The following is a 7,155-nucleotide window of genomic DNA, read 5'->3' on the forward strand; positions in this document are numbered from 1 at the left end:
AATGTTTTTCTCTCACATATGTCTCCGCATTCAAAGTCTGCGTCGCAATCAATTGTTTTTCTCTCACATATGTCTCCGCATTCAAAGTCTGCGTCGCAATCAAATGTTTTTCTCACATAAGCTTATGTCTCCGCATTCAAAGTCTGCGTCGCAATCAAATGTTTTTCTCTCACATATGTCTCCGCATTCAAGTCTGCGTCGCATTCAATTGTTTTTCTCTCACATATGTCTCCGAGGTATGCCTCAGTGTACGTTATTCCGCGAAGCATAATTTCTATCGAACAGCGCTATTGACAACGACGAACATTGTATCAAGTTATTTTCAATAGATTATCGATCGAAAATTTGTTTGGACGGGCCGGGCGCTCGCACATGTGTTGAGGTCACGTCATAAACATTTCCACAATAACCCATATATTGACTTATACACTTAAATATCAACATTGAAGGTATCCGTTGGTTTCCTGTACTGAAATAAATCGACGACAATTTTTTTAGTTTTGGTGATACTTTTACGTACGTTTCGGCACATTTTGGCGCACCTCGGCGTAGTTTGGCGCCATTGTGAACGGGGGGGGGGACTACACGCGAGTGAGCGAGACAACAATGTATCAATTTCGGACAAAAGGATATCGATCGATAACGTTCACTGCACGATTACAGTGGAGACTCTACGCCCGTTCGCCTCTGTTCTGTGTTATTCTTGCAGTTTACTGGGATTTTCATAGTTAATATTCGCCAAAATTTGGTATAAATTACAACAACCTGACTGGTATTTGGTCTGTATAATTTAAGAGACGCTAACCGATTAAAATGGGTCAATATTAGACCCTGATTCTGCATATGCAAACGCTGTAAGATCGCCATTTTATTGAGGGCAAGAGCAAAAATTCAGCGATCGGAAAAATAAAATGCAACTAAAACAAGTTTCGTCGAGAAATTCAAAAAACTAAAACGACAGCAATTTTGTATATATATCAAGGAAACACCGTGCCACTTTTCACTATAATTGGTTCAGAATTGAGAAATTTGAACGAGCGATAGTTGTACGGTCTGTTCTGTACATTAAACGCAATTGTTTTCTATGGGAAATCGAGCAGAGTAGACACATCGTAAAATGAAAAATACATCTGAAAAAAACCGTTGGTTTAACTTTTTCATTTCGCTGTTATTTTTTATAATATTTGGTATGACACATATCATGAAGGGTAACTAAAACTCTATGGTTTTATTTTTTTTAGTTTCCCTCTTTTTTTATGAAATGACGAGTTGAAGATCGTTTTGCTGTTGACGCGGGAGGTGAAATTGACTCTCCGAACGCGCACTCCACGTAGTGCACTACGGCCCAAAGGCGCCCCATTTTGTATGGTATATAGCGTCCCGAATTTTTGCGCGTTCGGAGAGTCAATTTCACCTCCCGCGTCATGTTGAAAATTTCGCCGTATTTCCTTGCTGCACATCTAAATATTAATGAAAGAGCAACAGGTCCTATTTCCCGTATATGCTGCCCTTACAATTATAATATTTTGGGAAGAATTTCACAAGGGAATTCCAAAAATACGTAAGCGATAAGAGACATATGCAAAATCAAGTAAAAACACAGTCAACAGCAAAACGATCTTCAACTCGTCATTTCATAAAAAAAGAGGGAAACTAAAAAAAATAAAACCATAGAGTTTTAGTTACCCTTCATGATATGTGTCATACCAAATATTATAAAAAATAACAGCGAAATGAAAAAGTTAAACCAACGGTTTTTTTCAGATGTATTTTTCATTTTACGATGTGTCTACTCTGCTCGATTTCCCATAGAAAACAATTGCGTTTAATGTACAGAACAGACCGTACAACTATCGCTCGTTCAAATTTCTCAATTCTGAACCAATTATAGTGAAAAGTGGCACGGTGTTTCCTTGATATATATACAAAATTGCTGTCGTTTTAGTTTTTTGAATTTCTCGACGAAACTTGTTTTAGTTGCATTTTATTTTTCCGATCGCTGAATTTTTGCTCTTGCCCTCAATAAAATGGCGATCTTACAGCGTTTGCATATGCAGAATCAGGGTCTAATATTGACCCATTTTAATCGGTTAGCGTCTCTTAAATTATACAGACCAAATACCAGTCAGGTTGTTGTAATTTATACCAAATTTTGGCGAATATTAACTATGAAAATCCCAGTAAACTGCAAGAATAACACAGAACAGAGGCGAACGGGCGTAGAGTCTCCACTGTAATCGTGCAGTGAACGTTATCGATCGATATCCTTTTGTCCGAAATTGATACATTGTTGTCTCGCTCACTCGCGATAGTCCCCCCCCCCGTTCACAATGGCGCCAAACTACGCCGAGGTGCGCCAAATGTGCCGAAACGTACGTAAAAGTATCACAAAACTAAAAAAATTGTCGTCGATTTAATTTCAGTACAGGAAACCAACGGATACCTTCAATGTTGATATTTAAGTGTATAAGTCAATATATGGGTTATTGTGGAAATGTTTATGACGTGACCTCAACACACGAGCGCCCGGCCCGTCCAAACAAATTTTCGATCGATAATCTATTGAAAATAACTTGATACAATGTTCGTCGTTGTCAATAGCGCTGTTCGATAGAAATTATGCTTCGCGGAATAACGTACACTGAGGCATACCTCGGAGACATATGTGAGAGAAAAACAATTGAATGCGACGCAGACTTGGAATGCGGAGACATATGTGAGAGAAAAACATTTGATTGCGACGCAGACTTTGAATGCGGAGACATATGTGAGAGAAAAACATTTGATTGCGACGCAGACTTTGAATGCGGAGACATAAGCTTATGTGAGAGAAAAACATTTGATTGCGACGCAGACTTTGAATGCGGAGACATATGTGAGAGAAAAACAATTGAATGCGACGCAGACTTTGAATGCGGAGACATATGTGAGAGAAAAACATTTGATTGCGACGCAGACTTTGAATGCGGAGACATATGTGAGAGAAAAACATTTGATTGCGACGCAGACTTTGAATGCGGAGACATATGTGAGAGAAAAACATTTGATTGCGACGCAGACTTTGAATGCGGAGACATATGTGAGAGAAAAACAATTGATTGCGACGCAGACTTTGAATGCGGAGACATAAGCTTATGTGAGAGAAAAACATTTGATTGCGATGCAGACTTTGAATGCGGAGACATATGTGAGAGAAAAACAATTGATTGCGACGCAGACTTTGAATGCAGAGACATATGTGAGAGAAAAACATTTGATTGCGACGCAGACTTTGAATGCAGAGACATATGTGAGAGAAAAACATTTGATTGCGACGCAGACTTTGAATGCGGAGAACAGGTAGTTTTGGGCCACCGTAATAAACCGTTGCAGAGGTTTGTTCAACGACGGTCTCTGACTTCGCGCCTTCATTGCTGGGCAATCTCTACATTCTTATGAAGCGCATTTTTATCGATGACTTGGGGACCAGCAGCTTGACTGGTGTATCATGCTCCGTTTTAAATAAGCAATAAAGTCGTTGGCGCCATAAACGTTGGGATTTATTTTGGCGTAGTTAATCTAGTCAAAGTTGATCTGGGGTCAAAGGCAATAATAATATTATTGTGTTCGATACACGCTACAAGTACCGCTGCGATATCACAGCTAGATCGATACAAGCATTGCTGGTGCGGTGCGGTGCGGTGCTGGTGCAGTTCCTTGAGGGGGGACCGTGGGTTGACCTTAGGATGACCGTCAAAGAGGCACGTCGCTTAATGCCCACTTGAAACGAGCGTTTAAGGCAAAAGGTATTTCACTATCAGCGTAGACCTTTAATTAGACTCCAAACTCCATATTTCATTGGATTCAAGGTCCGGAGGGCAAAGTCGTGTCAAACCTTCCCTTCTCTCTATGTATACTACACGGCAACTCCACGGACCTATGCGGGGGCTATGGTCTTTTTTACCAAACTACGCAACTTTCTCCAAACAGACTAGTTTTAATGCAACCATGTTTGTAACTATTATCAGGACTTATCGTCGCATATTCTCTAGGACCCATAACTCAACACCGTGGGAGATCATGGATCGCTTGGTTTAAAACAAGCATATTAAAAACATGCTGCGTATCCACTCACTTGTGTTTTCTGTCTTCAAAGTTTACCGACAGAGCAATTAATTATCGACAAATTTAAATGTTGCGTATTTCGATGATCATTATCGCTCCCTGTTGAAAAAATTTCTAGTCGCGGAATCAGTTGTGAAAATTTTAGTGACAGATTTTTTCATTCCCGTCGTTTTTGGAGTGTCCATGCTCCCGCAATGCTTTTTTCCCGGCAAGCCTTGTTGGACATGGTTCTTTATTATAACAGCCGGTGTAACAGGTTCAATAGCGGTTCGGGTCTTTCATGTTGAAACACCCGTCGACGATAGCTTAGACTGCATGAACAAACCTCTCTCTGTTGACTTGATCTCTACAGGAAACACATTCAGCGAGACTCAGTGTACTGTTGGACAGACTGGTGGTCATGATCGAAATACTGATGATGCCCTCTCCTACAGGCTATAAATGCTGGGTAAGTAAGCGTACCGATTTATTTTATCCTTACGGGAACGACTGTGAAGATGGGGCGGTAAGCATATTTCGGAATTTGCATATGACCGGACGGACAATGCGAAATAACTGCCTAATGGAAACTGGACTCCTAAGATTTCTTACACCTAATTGTCGTAACATAATTGCCTTGACTTCGATTGGTTTGAAAACAATGCTGTTCTGTTTCCTATTCACCTTTTTACACTTGCGTTGGTCTTTTCCCCTTTCAGATTGAGCAGTGCCCACTTGTCATGTGTTCTACCGATACTTTTCGCTGTCTTGCATCGGAGCCATGGAACCGGTTAGTTCCCTACTTGATTTGATTGCATAAAGTCTGTAATCAGGTTAAGAATTAACGATTTTTGGGAGTTCAGAAACTTGAATTGGAATTGTGCATTTTTCAAGTGCTTTCATTGTCAATATTAATGGATTTCAAAGAAAACCGATTGACTGAACGTGATATTTTTGTATCCTCAGGTGTCGTGCTTGACAGTTATGAAATTAACGACCCGAGTAATCCTGCTAGTATCAGATATAACACAGAGACGGACACTCCCATAACATTTAAAGTCACAGTCAGTGCGGGCTCTCTAGGTGGAATTGTGGATGGAATTAAGTTATACTTCGTCGATTTAACTGACAATAAAATTGGAACAGAACAAGCAGCAAGTAGCGCCAACATTCCTGACTTTATCAGAGCTAATGCTAGTAGTCACGACATAGAAGAAAACACGGCTAATATCAAATTTGACGGTGAAACAGATTGTGTAGCCGCAGAAAAACTCTGCGTACTGATTGAAGGTGTGAATGTTTTATTGGGATCCAATGAGCACTGTCTAGACTTGGGAACATCCCCGGGTAATGCAGGTGGAAAAGACTGTTTGGGTATGGTAAACTCGTATTATATCACGTACAAAACCCTCGTAGTGTTTCAAAGAAAGAATGAATTCACTGACAATTTAAAAATTTGGACTAAAATTTATAAACCCACTTCGATAAGTTTCATATCAGCCAACATTTCCCTTATTGTATAACCTGTATACTTTTGGATGATTTGCCATGAGTGTCATTTAGACCTTTCCCCGGTTATCTCACAGCTTATTTCTGTGGCTGTATCATACAACGTATAAACACTATAAACAACAAAAACATACTGACTTTCTGTTGTACATCGGATTGTTATACAAGAATGACACACAATTGCAATGCTCTAAACTGCCTCGTGTATTTTTGTATTCATCGGCGTCGAAAATAATGATAGGTCAGGGTGTAACCTGCCATAGTGTTCTATGAGTAGCATACCCTGCGCATGCCCTAGCGCGCTATGCATCATGGAACCGGTAAAAGAAATATTGATTTAAGGCTTGATGTAGCATTCAAATGAAGATTCTTAAATACGATACTTGAAAATATAGCGCTACAATTGCGGACGATATTGCAATATTTTCGACAGAAATCTTATAACAGAATGAATATTGAGAGAGCAGCTTAAGGTGTAATAAGCCTGGAGGACAGATGTTTGGACTATTAAACTTCACAATACATTCACATTTTAAGACTACCTGTTTTGAAGACTCCTTAGAGCTCATCGAGCAAATAATCTTTTCACCGGCTTATTTTTTTTGAAAACTGATAACTATATTTGCACTGCTAGAGATAATACAGCCATGGCGGCCTTTTGTGTCGGTAAATATCTTGTAATTTGTTTCTTTAGCACCACATTTACCCCTCATTTTTATTCTTCGTTTTGTAAGGGAACAATTTTAAGTTTGATTGAGGAAACTTTAGGCAAAAATTTGTCTTTCAGTTTCGAGATGAAAACGACCTTTAAGCGACAGCTGACTTCTATATTTTTCGTTATTGCACGATGGCCACTGTAATGACTTGTCTGAGGTGCGACGTATTGCACTCGCAAATAATGGATATCACTTGCTTTCTCAGTCAGTGTGTTTACTCACGTGACAAAGCGTTTCTGATGCCAACTTTAATTCTTAAAACCTTCGAAAATTTTCTATTTTGTCCTTATTATTTACCAACGGGAAGCTCGAGTGAAAATATTTTTTTCTTGTCTACTTTTGTACTGTAGATACTCAAACAACCTCAGCACCAGATTATCCAACTAGACAAACAGGTACAACAGATGCTGGTGGCACAACTAAAGAAAGTGAGTGTTTTATTTTTGAATCAATACAGACACTTTCTACTCATGATATTTCAACATACATGTCGAAGAATTCAATACAGCCGTTAAGTAATACTCGACATGCTTATCTCATCGTGGGTTTCTAATAATGCTATGCAAGTCAACATGAAGAAAACTAAAAGTATGATGGTAATTGTTTCTAGCCTAAAAAGTAGACATATTACTAACACTGAGGCCTCTATTCGTATCACAAAACACGAAACAATTATCTCTAAAATCTCTTAAATTCTCACTGGCTTCGAAATTGGTTATAATTTAAGTTGGGATAGTCATCCTGATAACCTATGCAATAAGAAACTTTCGGTCAGAATTGGTATCCTTCGAAAACTACGTCCATTTGCCACTACGAGTACTCTTTTGGTTGTGTACAATGCACTGTT

The sequence above is a fragment of the Ptychodera flava genome, assembly GCF_041260155.1.
Source record: "Ptychodera flava strain L36383 chromosome 23 unlocalized genomic scaffold, AS_Pfla_20210202 Scaffold_23__1_contigs__length_28996876_pilon, whole genome shotgun sequence".
In the NCBI taxonomy this organism is placed as follows: Eukaryota; Metazoa; Hemichordata; class Enteropneusta; family Ptychoderidae; genus Ptychodera; species Ptychodera flava.